We start from the raw sequence: 13,800 nt of genomic DNA, 5'->3' as shown, positions 1-13,800 counted from the left end.
GTATAACGCGCGCGTTATATCCGCGAAAATACGGTAGAATGGCTTGCAGTTAGGAGCAAATGAAAGTATCTCATGCACCTGTGGCTGCAGAATGCTGAGGAGAAACAGCAAATTCTACCACTTCTGAGAACTGTTAGGATGCAAGGAAACAAAAGTGAAGGTGAGGATAGGATTTGAACCAGGGTGCTTGAGAAGATGGACAATGCGTAATAGAGCACATTAACCAGGCGATCTACAAATGTCATCTTGCTGTCAGAGGAAAGGTTTCCTCTCATCACTGCTTAGGATGTCCGAGCCATGGTAAGTTGAAAATAGGTTTGCCTGGAAAGGGAAATGTGCACCTTACAAATGGCAAAGTCCACCATGTAGACCCTGTTATAAGAGCTAATAGGAAAAAATTAGGACCTTATTAAAATGAGCAAAGGTGGGAGTCAAACCAGGGAGTTTCAGAGGTCAGAGCTCAGAACAGGAGCATTACCGTGTTAAGCTAGAAATGCTTTCTTGTGCTTATAGCAGTTTTGATTTGCTTATACCGCTTCTTATAGGCAGTTAATTCTGCTAGGAGACAAAACACTGCAGTTGTATATTATTGTTTCTTCACGATTTCAGAAATGTATACTTTACCATGATAAAAACTAACAAAGTATGCCATGTTTAAAAGGAGAAATATAAGATGAGTTGAACTCAAATTCTTAGCATGGAAGGGGGAAAAGTTTATTTTTCTGCTACACAGCAAAGTTGTACAATAATGTTATATTCAGCTCCTATAAGAAGTGGAAAGCATCATCAAAGTGCACCTGGAAGGTAGATATGCCACAAGTAAAATACAGGCTGGGATTTGAACCCTCAAAGCCCAGAAGATTGGTAGAGTACCTTTCCTCACTGAGCTACAGCACCTTTTGCTCCAATATCTCTGGCTCCCTTGTCATATCATATCTTAGTGAAGTGCTAAGGGAAAAGGAGTTTAGCTCTAATGTTATAGTTGGCTGAGACAAAAGAGTGGTAGCTCAATGGTTAAAAGCGCTGCTTTCACTGAGTCCCCCATATTCCCAAGTGTGCCTGAATGCATGTGTGGTGGAGCTCCATTTTTCTCACACGCTAATCTTCATTCTAAGCACTGTACTAATGGATATATGACTGTAAGTAAACTGTTCCGTTTAGGCGTCATACCCGGAAAAGTGGTGTTTTTTTGCCCATACCGATCAGCGTCATTTGTGCTGCAATTCTTTAATACATATTTGATATTTGTTTTCTACTTGAAAACCTTCCAAATCTTTAGGCATTCCTTTGCTTAAACTTATTTGAGTTCATTCTGATATGATAGCTAATGAGCATAGACAGCTCAGTCAAGTATGATATGAAAGGGTGGTGAGATGGACCTAAGTAGAAGCAGCTGTAGCTCTATGTGTTAGGAGCCTATGTGTTAGGAGCCTGTGCTCCTAACATCCAGAGGTTGTGAGTTCTACACCCAGCACATCTTTTAATTGTGGCATACTACTTTGAAGGTGCAGATTGATGAGGTCACAATGAGGTCAGTTTTGTGCAACTGAAGACCTCCATTTTGCAATGAGGGAAGCTTGAATGTTAAGGTGTGTATCTGTTTATTCTCTTTTTAAGTGCTGATAATGGGTGCAATAATGATATGTTTTTGCTGTTTTTTCTTTGCTTTCAAAAGAGAGCCGATTGCAGTGCTGTTTGTTAAGAAAAAAAAGGGGGTTGTAAAAGCCATGTGTAAATTATATTATTGTTTGGGCAGAAATGTGGTTTGTTATCCATGCAATATAATGTGTTCCATTGACATATTTATTAGGATAGAGAAAAGATGAAAATTACCTATTCAAACTCACTATTGGAATTATTGATGAAAAAAACACAGCGATCGTCTGCCTCGCGTCTAACAAAGAGCCGCAATTACGAAAGTTGAAACGGCATTGAAATCCAAGTTAGACCAGGGTTTCTTACGTCTACATAATACACGATATTTAGACACAGGTGTTCGCTCAGGTAGCGCCTATCTAGCGTCCCCATTTGGCACGCCCACGGAACGCCCACATCCAGAGCTGGAGACGGGACTATGCTTTCTATAGACGTCAGTCCGTCAACTAACTCTTAGGGACGTCTATGTGCCGTTTATTTTCCAATTAACATTAATTAAGACCCTTAACTCCGTAATTATTCACTTACTTCGGACGTCCAAAGCACGCCTAAGTTAAACACAGTAATAGAGAATTTACCCCTTAGTGCTGATATTTCTTTTTTAATTCAAATATAAATTATTTACTGAAGAAATGCAAGAAATACAAAAGAGCAGGCATACATACAAAACATATGAGAACAAAATAACATCTGTCATGAATACGAAAAATTACATAAGCAATAATTCAACATTAACATTAAACCATATGGCCAACAATATCAGTACTCAAGCTTCTATCACAGAATTCTTACTTTTTAAATCCAATTAATCTTTTTTATATAAATATTTATTAAATTTTTGGTGATGTGCTCAGACCCACAACCTCAAAATAAAAGTGAAATATAAAATTTACTAGTATGGGTTGTCACAGGACCATCAAGTCCCTCCGCCTCAACTTTCAATTTTATACAATTTCCTTTTTTTTTTCTTTAAAAAAAACCCAAAACAACCTGTGCTACTTATCTAATATTGCTGCTGTGAGGCGTCTTCTGAGGCTTTTTGGTTGACATCTAATAGCCAACAAAGTGGAGCTCATCCAATGGTATGTACTTTACCGTATAGAAAGATGAAACATAGAAACATAGAAAGATGACGGCAGAAAAGGGCCACAGCCCATCAAGTCTGCCCACTCTACTGACCCACCTCGTTAAGTCTGAGTGCTAATGACCTAGTTCCTTAACTCCACCCTCGTAGGGATCCCACGTGGATGTCCCATTTATTCTTAAAGTCGAGCAAGCTGGTGGCCTTGATCACCTGCACCAGAAGTTTGTTCCAGTGATCTACCACCTTTTCTGTGAAGAAATACTTCCTGGTGTCACCACTAAATTTCCCTCCTCTGAGGTAGTGGTAGAATACGTGATATAGTTAGGAGACACCACCTTGACTGGGAGACAATCCTTTCTGTAGAAAAGTATTTCCTTAGATTACTCCCGAGCCTATCACCTCTTAACTTCATCCTATGCCCTCTCATTCTGGAGATTTCTTTAAAATGAAAGAGACTTACCTCATGTGCATTTATTCCACATGTAAGCATTTAAATATTTCTGTCATATCTCCCCTCTCCTGCCTTTCTTCCAAAGTGTACTTATTGAGATCTTTAAGTCTGTCCACATTCACCTTATGACAAAGACCATTGACCATTTTAGTAGCCTTCCTCTGGACCAACCATCTTGTTTATTTCTCCAGAATCGTACACAATATTCTAATTGAGGTCTTACCAGTCTCATACAGGGGCATCAATACCTCCTTTTTCTATTGACCCTACCTCTTCCTATGTACCCTAGCATCCTTCTAGCTTTCACTGTCACCTTTCAACCACCCTAAGATCATCACATACAATCACACTCAAGTCCCGCTCTTCTGTCAAACACACAAGTTCTTCACCCCCTAAACTGTACCGTTTCTTCGGGTTTTTGCAGCCCAAATGCATGACTTTGCATTTCTTAGCATTACATTTTAGCTGCCAAATTTCAGACCATTCTTCAAGCTTCGCTAGGCCTTTTTTCATGTTACTTACACCATCCTGGGTGTCTTCTCTATTGCAGATTTTGGTATCATCTGCAAAGAGGCAAATCTTACCTAAGAGCCCTTCAGCAATATCGCTTACAAAAAAATGTTAAAAAGAACAGGCACAAGAACCAAACCTTGAGGCACACCATTCATTAATGTAGTGAATCAAATCCACTTCCAGATAAATTCTGATAAGTTTTCAATTGATTACTATGGACTGAAATGTGTTTTGCATATATTTTACAAGTTGGAATTACATTTCCTGATAAAACACAGGACCAATGACAATGCAACTCTGATCCAGTAAACTTGGTGTTTGATTCAGTTCTTTTTTTTTTACCATTGGAATGTCCAAGAAGAAAAAAATCTCAGTATTGTAATTATTAATAGTACCATTTCTATTGATATTATTATTATTGGCCATAACCTTACTGTACACTAACCCCCTCTTTTACTAAGGTGCGCTATGCATTTTAGCATGTGCAAAATAATAGCACATGCTAATCACATGCTAAACGCTAACGTGTGCATGTTATCCTGTAGACACATTAGCAGTTAGCACATGTGTTGATTTAGCGCATGCTAAATGTGTGCTAAGACGCTAAGGGGCTCATAATCGAAAGAGAAAAACGACCAAAAAACGGCCTAAGTCGGCACTTGGATGATCATAAATGAAAGACGTCCAAGTGCCGATAATCAAACTGGGTTTTGGACGTATTTCTAAATGACCTAGGCCGTCATAGTGCCATTGAATGACCATAGCTAAATGGGGTGTTTCAGGAGGAGTCAAGGGCGGGATTTGGGCGGGATGTGGTCAGGCTTAGACTTAGTCATACTGCATGTATAACCGAAAGTTATACAGCACAGGATCGATGGAACTTGGACATTGTGACTTAGACCATTTAAAACATGGTCTAAGTCACAAAAAACCCACCTAAAGTGACCAAATAAGCACTGCAAACGCATAATACAGCCTCCAGAACATCATCACCTGGCAGCTTGTCATAGGAAAGCCTAGTCTAGCTGCACAGAGGCTTCTTAAACCATCTTGGGGGTGGGTTAGGGACCCATAGAGAGGTGGACCCATGCCCATAAGCCCCTGTATTCACTGCATTGATATTGAAACATGTGCACTCTCCTATATATCCCCAAAACCTTTGTTTACTAGCATATAAGTGACTCCTGCAGCCATAAGGGCTATTGGGGTGGTAGATAAGTGGGTCTAGGGGATTCTGGAGGTGGTTTGGGGGGCTCACCATGACCTATAAGGAAACTGTAGTGAGATGAAGACATGGCCCGGTTGTTAGAATGCTGTGGCTTCACACTTCAATCATTGCACAGGGTTTTATAGTGATAAAAGCTCAATGAATAAAAAAAAAAACTTATCTGGTGCTTGTGAAGACTTGCAATAAAGACTCTGGGTCCTAACGCGTTTCACGACAGCTGCTTCAGAATACCCTTAATAACACCATTCAAAAAAGATGTGGTCTGTTTATCCCACTCACTTGAAACTTCAAGCGTTAAAAAGAACAGGACCAAGAACCAAACCTTGAGGCACACCACTGGTAACATCCCTTTCCTCAGAACCTCTAACAACTGGGCTTGTCCCGACATTTGGTCTGAAAATTTCACAATTTTCTGAGCACGGTTTTGGCATCATTGAAGAGAGTTATTTTATGCTTTCTGAATATTTAATGTGCCACTTCAGTTATGTGATCTACTGCAGCTCCTTTGGCATTAGCAGTCTCAAGAGTTTTTCCTTCCCTGTTAGTGTGGATACACCCTATCATTGCCATATAGGTACAAACATGATGCTTAACCCAGGAAATGTCTATGTAAAACTTTGTAATGTGCCTTCAGAGTGCTATGTGACAAAATGAACAACATCCCAGCTTCTGTAGGTGATGGATAGGCTCCTGCCCAGTTAAACCCCACTTACTTACAAATAGGCATGTACTTGACTTTATAAAATAGGCAAGTAAAGACATACATTACCTAAATATGACTATAAAATTACCCTCATTGTGAACAAAATGGCTAAAGTTATTCATAGTACAGCAGGTGATTAAAAGTAAAATAAAATTATGCAGTTGGCAGAGAAGGTTTTGAATATTAACACAAATGTGTTATATTTCAAGAACAAGAGGTACCTCTAAAACTGAGTCTATTAAAGAATTGTTCAGGTATTTTTGTACTCTGGTCTGTGGCTAGAATGTTCTAATTTAACTGTTGTTCCAAATGGTTTCATATAATTATTGAGAAATACATGGACATGGTTGGAGAAGCTTTGTAAGTAGATCAAATTACAGTTAAGGAAATCTTCAACCCATAGAGAGGTGAACTAATTTATATCATACCTAAGTGCATCCCTCTTAACCCTTATCCCTTTTGAATTATCACAGTTGAAAGCATTCTGTTTCTCATCTGAATTTAATGAGTACAACCAAAGCATCGCAGTTTACACAATATTTTCTGAGTGGAAATAATGGGGGCAATTTTCATCTCCCACAGCAAACAGTTAAATGTAAATGCCCGTGCTAATATGTAAAGTAATAAGTATATTCAGTGCTGCTATCCATGTTGTCAGAGGTGCTGAATATATGTACGTTATGTGCCATGGACTGCTACTGTAACTGATCATTTAGGCATGGATTCTGAAAGCAGTACCGATAGGAAGGCATTCAACCGTCGACTAAGTTAATTGTTTTAATTGGCTATTAAGAGTGGGGTAATTGACTGTGCTGTTAAAAACAAATTAAAGGAAAAAAAAAGTAGTCGCCACAAGTTGCCTACAAAGCACAGTGCCATAATAGCATCTGCACAGACATTTAGTAGCGTTGAATGTCATAAGAGGTATGGTTATGGGTGGGGTTGATGTTCAGCACCTCTAAGCATGATTCTACGTCGAAGATAGGCGCTAAAGATGTAGGCCTGTGAAACCCTGGCCTATATTTCCAGCGCCTACTTTCGACATAGGCCACAATTCTGAAAATGGAGCTGTAATCAGAGTGATACATGACTGGCACCATTTTTCAGGTGCCTGATGATTATTGCGCCACTTTCAGAATCCAGACACTAGTATAGCTTATCCACACAGTGGCTGAAAATCATCACAATCTGGCTAATATTGCTGCTCAGTTTTCTATTTGTCCTTCTACTAAATGGATACTGGTGGAGAAGTTAGACATATTTTCAGTCCACCACCGGAAATAAATAAATAGTGAAACTATATTTTCTTGGAGAACTGACCCCCATGTTTTTTGACTGGAATGTGAACATTGGAAGAGGGTAATAAGCAAGAGCAAACTTTAGTGTGTGTTTATCCATGAAACCGGACTTGCCTAAGAAGTACAGTATTTTTCTCTATCCATGGTACTAAATGCACTGTTTAGAAAAATGTGAACAGCTCTTCCCTCATCAGTATTTGAATATCATCAATTGAGAAGAAAGTAAGAATGTCCTTAGTGAAGGAGCCATCCCAGGTTGAATGGAGATCAAAATATAAATTTCCAGTAGTGAGGAGTTCTAATTTCAGAATTAGGGAGAGGGGCAGAGAAAATGGTCCTGTAGTTCAGCCAGCAGTCAGTAAATGTTGATAGCATGCCCTGTGGAAGGTCTTGCAAAGCACCCAAAAATCCATGGCTGGCACACCAACATCTTATGGGACCTTCCAGAAAAGGGGAAGACCTTTATAACTGACACTGCCTAAGAGTTGCAGGGAAAGGAAAAAAAGAAGATTCTTCTCCAAACCATGGAATTTGAAGCCCTGACATACTCAATACTCGTGAAGTAAAACCTTTGGATTTGGAAGAACCAGAGACAACAGACTTTGAAGACTATAAAGGCATGTTATTGGGAGAGTAAAAGATAAATGGTTATACTCTGTAGATAACAGGTAGGTTTGAGACTAACCCACTCTCTTACTAAGGTGAGCTAGCCGATTTAGCGCGCGCTAATTGCTAACACGTCTATGGGATATAATGGTTGCGTTAGTGCACCTTAGCAAAAGGACCCTTAAGTGAAGAAGCTATTTGAGAACTGGTTAACTTGTAGGGGTGGGGGGGTAAATTTTTGTTTTTATCCTAAACACATGCTAGCACATGTGCTTATGGCCCCACCCACAGGAGGAGCCTAAGGCTCCCGGGCCTATTCTGATTGGCCCAAGCACCTCAGGCCCCACCTGTGGGCGGGGTTTCTGCCACCTGGGCCAATCTGGCCCCATTCTGGAGCCGGCTGGCCTGCCGGATGGGCGGGTTTGGCACCCGTCCGTCTGGCCAACATTGAAAGGTACGGGGAAGGGGGTGGGGGTGGGGGTCATGGGGTCGGCCGGGGGGTTGCGGGTCGGCAGGGAGGGATGATCAGGGGTTTGGGAGGGCGGTCGTTGGGGTGAGAGGGCTTGTGTCGAGGGCAGGAGGGCCTGGGATCCCTCCTGCCCATATTGTAGTGGGGGGTGGGAGGTAGGGGGTCACCGGGGTCAGAAGGGTTTGGGCTCCCTCCTGGCCCGATCGTACTCGGGGGGGGGGCGCTGGAGCCAGGAGAGTTTGGGCTCTCTCCTGGCCCAATCGTACTCGGGGGGGGGGGGTCGCCAGGGCAAGAGGGCTTGGGCTCCCTTTTGCCTCGATGTTGTGTGTGTGGGGGGGTGATGTATCGTGGCAGGAGAGATGCCTCATCTCCCCTACCGCGATGCCATCACTCCTCTACCCGAACTGCCGCGACCCATGGCAGGAGAGATATGACATCTCTCCTGCCACGGGTCATGGCAGTTCGGGTATAGGAATGATGGCATCGCGGTAGGGGAGATAAGGCATCTCTCCTGCCACGATGGTTGCGGTGGGTGGGTGGGTAGGTTGCCGGGCCGCTGAACTGATTGCGCCAGCGGCCATCAGCTCAGCGGCCCCTTTTTCAGCACTTAGACCTGGTTTGACTTCGTCTAAGTCAAAAAGCTATAAGTGCCAACTAAGCAACCTGCCTATGGTTTTGGTTATACCTGCTGCATGCCTAGGCGTAGGTCGGCCCACCTCCCGCCCACCGTCCGCCCTTTCCCCTCCTCTAAACATGCCTCTTTTCTCTCTGTGCGTTTAGAGGCAGGGGAAAGGCCAAGCTGGTTTTAGATACGTCTAAAAACCAGCTTTGGTTATGGATACTTGGACGATCAGGCTTTTTGATCGTCCAAGTAGCCATTTAGGACACTTTTTGGCGATTGGAGCCACCTTCTTTTTAAAATTTCCATGCAAGTGCCTTATCTCATATGGAAGTGAGAAATACGTGTTTTTTGACCCAGCCCAGTTAGAGGACTTTATTAAGGATAAACCTTTGTTGAAAGTTTAAGTTTTTATTTTTTGTAGTTTAGGAGGATGTTGTATGACATAGTAAAGTAAGCCACAAATTATGCCTGTCAATGATGGTAATGTATAAATGAACTGATTTAATTTCCTAGACTGGGAACTGGCGACCATTATAATGTGGACTAGATCATTGATAACTAATTTCTTTATACTTATTTAATGCATTTTATATGCTGAATGAAATGCTGTTGATATTCATGAATATTTGTTATTTAATTGTAACGAATAATGATAAATAAAGTAAGAAAAAGAAAAAAAAAGAAAAATTATGCTGCAGGCCTGCAAAGAGAATGGGAAGATAAAGAGCATGTCTCCTGGGTATGCTTGTGAATTTATAGTATATATAAATTACATGCATCACTTGGCATACAGTTCCTGGGTGCATCAACATACCTGTCATTGACATGGTATACTGTAAGAGGATATACCTAAACTTGGGCCTGATTAATACTGTCCTGTGTTTAGCAATTAAAGTCTGTCGCATGGCAGATGGAATCAGAGGAAAACAGAACAAGTGAATCTTGTCTCTAAAACATCTTCTTTTTTCATCCAACTGAGATCTCATCAATATGAGGGTTTCTATTCTCTTTTACCTCTTTTATTGAACTGTTTTGTCATGCAATGCATTATAGGTCCACAACCCAAAACTTTTCGTCTAAGCTTGGGTGAAAAGTTTGGATCCCACTGAAAAGTTTTCCTGTTCTTTGAGTGTTAACACACTGATGGGAAAGACTAGTATTCAAAAGATAGGAGTAAAAAGCACCTGCTTTCTCACGCTAGTTTATGTTTGCAATCTCGATAAAAATGCATGGCAGCATATACAGAAATTATGTAGGACCGCTATTCACATGTTAATTGCTTTGTAATTGAATCATTTCTTTTCAGGTGCTTGAGTAAATGCCAAGCTGGTCGGAGGATTTGGGCGTACCCTTCCTTGCCTTTGTCATTTGCCATGTTTAGTACCCAGCCCAAGAGTGAGTTCAAAGAACCCAACGTTGACAAATCATACAATAATGAAAGGGGTATTTACTGACTGACTGACTATTTACTGAAATCAAACCAGAAGCCCAATCGGAAGTAGTGTTGTATGAATCTGACATGACCTGAAATTAAACTTAGTATAATCCAAATGTTTTTTTTTCCTTGCTGCTGTGACATGCAATGTAAGGCTTATCTCCTCAATATTCTAAATTATACCTAGCATTACAGACAACCAAATAAATAATATAACTAAACTAGAACTAACCCCCCTTTTACTAAACCACAATAGTGGTTATTAATGCAATGAGCCACACTGAATACTCTACGCGGCTCCCGATGCTCAGAGTTCCTATGAGCATCGGGAGCAGCACGGCGCTAATAACCGCTATCGTGGTTTAGTATAAGGGGGGAGATAAATGAACTAAAGTGATAGTTGAACTTTCATGCTATCATAAAAGAATACATTCTTGTTTTGCAGACTTCAGGATTTTCCTTTGCTTTTTCCATTGGGTTTTTGTTGTTGTTCTTTTATCACTGTTAAAAAAAATTGTAATCTTTTTTTGGATGTGGTTTTATGGATTTTTTTTTTGTAATGAATATTTCAAAATCACCATGAAGAGCTGTCCAGAGGCAAACCATGCCGTGAGAAAACTTGTGAGAAATTTCCTTATCATAACCCACATAAGTGGCCTTACCCCTTCTTTTACAAAGGTGCACTAAGCTTTTTAGCATGCGCTAAATGCTAACACGTGCATGTTATCCTATGGACGCATTAGCATAATTGATTTAGCGTGCACAAAATCCACGCTAAAACGCGTAGAGGGGCATAATCGAAAGAAACACCTAAGTCCATTTTGGCCTAACTCACAAGTCGTCCAAAGTCGGACACGGGAAAAGCTCCATTTTCAAAAAATATGTCCAGCATGTTTGTTTTTTTTCAGAAAATCGTCCAACTATACCTCCAGCCGTCTGATCGTCCAGACCGCTAAGTCGTCCATCTTTATACCCCATTTTCTTCCAAAAATTTGTCCAAGTCAAAAACGCCTAGAAAAAGACCTTTTGGATGTGGGAGGAGCCAGAAAAGTAAGAGACTGGACACCCAGACATAGCAACAGAGTAGTGGGGCACCTTACAGGGTATTGCTGTGAGCTTCACAAAAAGGGTGCCACATAAACATCTCACAACAGCTCCCTTATAAGGTCATGGTGAGTCTCCCAAAACACCCCCAGAATCTATTAGACCCACCTATCTACCACCCCAATAGCCCTTATGGCTACAGGAGCCACTTATATGGCAGTACAAGAGGCTTTGGGGGTTTTTTGGGGGGTGCACATGTTTCTCCATGAATTCAGTGGGCTTATGGACCTGGGTCCTCCTTTCCATGGTTCACTAACCCACCCCCCATGACCACTTAAGCCACCTCTGTGCAGTTCTACTAGGCTTTCCTATGCCAGGCTGCCAGGTGCTGATGTTCTGCATCCATAGGATAACATGCACGCGTTAGCATTTAGCACATGCTAATATTTATGGCGCGCTAAAAAGAGGGGGTAAATGTGAGCTAACTTCTCCTGTATTCCGAGATGCTTTTATCTGTTCTTAGTTCCACCTTTTTCTTTTTCCCTCATTACCTCATTTTTTTCTCTCTCTCTCCTAAATTCTCTCTTTTACTTTCCCTACTTTTTCAATCTTTGCCTACCTTTTTCTCCTCTTTTCCACCCTTTTCCTTATCTTTTTTCTTCTTCAACTGATTCGTTTCAACTTATTTAGCCAACCGCTTTAATTAAAGCGATCCTACCCAATATGTTTTACCCTACCCTCACTATTTCCCTCTCTTCTCCAGAATATGTAACTTTCCCCCCCCCCCTTCCCCTCATATCCTCACTTTCATGTTAGTCAAATTATGTCTTTAATGTTCACCCACCACATTTTATATTTTAAATTTTATCTTTTTTTTTCCTTTGTATAAATTGTATTGTGAACCGGCCAGATACTTGGTGATGGTCGGTATATTAAAAAGTTAATAAACTTGAAACTTAAACTTGAAACTTGAAACTTGTATCTGAAGTTGGCCTAAGTGATTGGGGAACCATACTGTTAACTGTTTACCTTTCTGGTATTTAAACATCATTTAAAAGAGGGTTGTTTTTTTTTTACCAGCTCCTTAATGGGTTGATCCTGGCTTTCCTGTTGTATAAAATCCAACACTTAAACATATAACTACTGACATTTACAATTGATGTCAGTTCCTAAAGGGGAAAAACCTTGAGTGATACGGCTCTTTCTTTTTAGCATACTTTCTACTGATGTTCTAGCAATTTTTTTAGTTCCTTCTTTAATCATGGTGAAGTTTTCAGGGATGATTAGGGAAGCTTGTGCATTAGAGAATGACATGGGGACAAATTTGTCCCCATCCTCGCGGGATCTATCTTTATCTCAGTCCTGTCCCCAAGAGTTCTGTCTCTGTCCCCGCCAACTCTGCTCATCTGTACAAGTCTCAAACACTTATGATTAAAAAAGTATTTTAGGCTTGTGCCGATGAGGACAGAGAGGCAAATCTCTCCCCGTCCCCGCAGGAACTCCATTTCCCTGTCCCGTCCCAGTGAGTTTTGTCACCGTCCCTGTCCTTGCCCCATTCCTGTAAGCTCTGCATTAACCGCACAAGCCTCAAACACTTATAAGAACATAAGAACATAAGCAGTGCCTCTGCCGGGTCAGACCATAGGTCCATCCTGCCCAGCAGTCCGCTCCCGCGGCGGCCCAAACAGATCACGACCTGTCTGAATCATCTGAAGGGGCTCCCCTGCCACCTTGGCCTCCCAATTTGGTCCTGCCTTCCCATCGAAGTCCCAGCCCTCCGGTCCTGCACATGCACGACCTGGTTGGTTTATACTCATTACCTGACAAACTTTCTATACTTTTGTTACATCCCAGCTCCTCCCTCAGTATCCCATGATCCCTTTATCCCTCAGGAATCCGTCCAATCCCTGTTTGAATCCTTGGACCGTACCCTGCCTGATCACTTCCTCCGGTAGCGCATTCCAAGTGTCCACGACCCTCTGGGTGAAAAAGAACTTCCTTGCATTTGTTCTGAACCTATCTCCCTTCAGTTTCTCCGAATGCCCCCTCGTACCTGTTGTCCCCTTCAGTCTGAAGAATCTGTCCCTATCCACCCTCTCTATGCCCCTCATGATCTTGAAGGTCTCTATCATATCTCCTCTGAGCCTCCTTTTTTCCAGAGAGAAGAGCCCCAGCCTATCCAGCCTCTCGGCGTATGAGCAGTGTTCGCCGAGAGGCTGGATAGGCTGGGGCTCTTCTCTCTGGAAAAAAGGAGGCTCAGGGGAGATTTTAAAGTGTTTAAGGCTTGTGCAGATGTGGATGGAGCTTGCAGGATTGAGGCAGGAACAGGAAAAGAAATCGTGGGGAAGAGACAGGAAAATGAGTTCCCGCGGGGATGGGGAAAAATTTGTCTCTGTGTCATTTTCTACTTGTAGAGATGGGACAGAAACAAGAGCAGAACCAACAGGGATGGGATGGGGCTGGCGATGCATCCCACGGAGATGGGGACAAATTTGTCCCTGTGCCATTCTCTAAGTATGCACCATGGTAGAATATTTTAACCCGTGTTAAGCATGCATTAGTGCCTACCAGAAAACAGAAGAGTCAGAAAAAATGCTATAAAGATGCACACTCAGGAGGTGCATGTGGGAGTGCACTAAGAAACTTGTTCCTTTTGTGCACTCCTTTGATGTGCATCAGTATTGAAAGCAG

Source organism: Geotrypetes seraphini, chromosome 1, assembly GCF_902459505.1.
Source record: "Geotrypetes seraphini chromosome 1, aGeoSer1.1, whole genome shotgun sequence".
NCBI classification, from domain to species: Eukaryota; Metazoa; Chordata; class Amphibia; order Gymnophiona; family Dermophiidae; genus Geotrypetes; species Geotrypetes seraphini.
Note: the sequence above shows the minus strand (reverse complement) of the source record.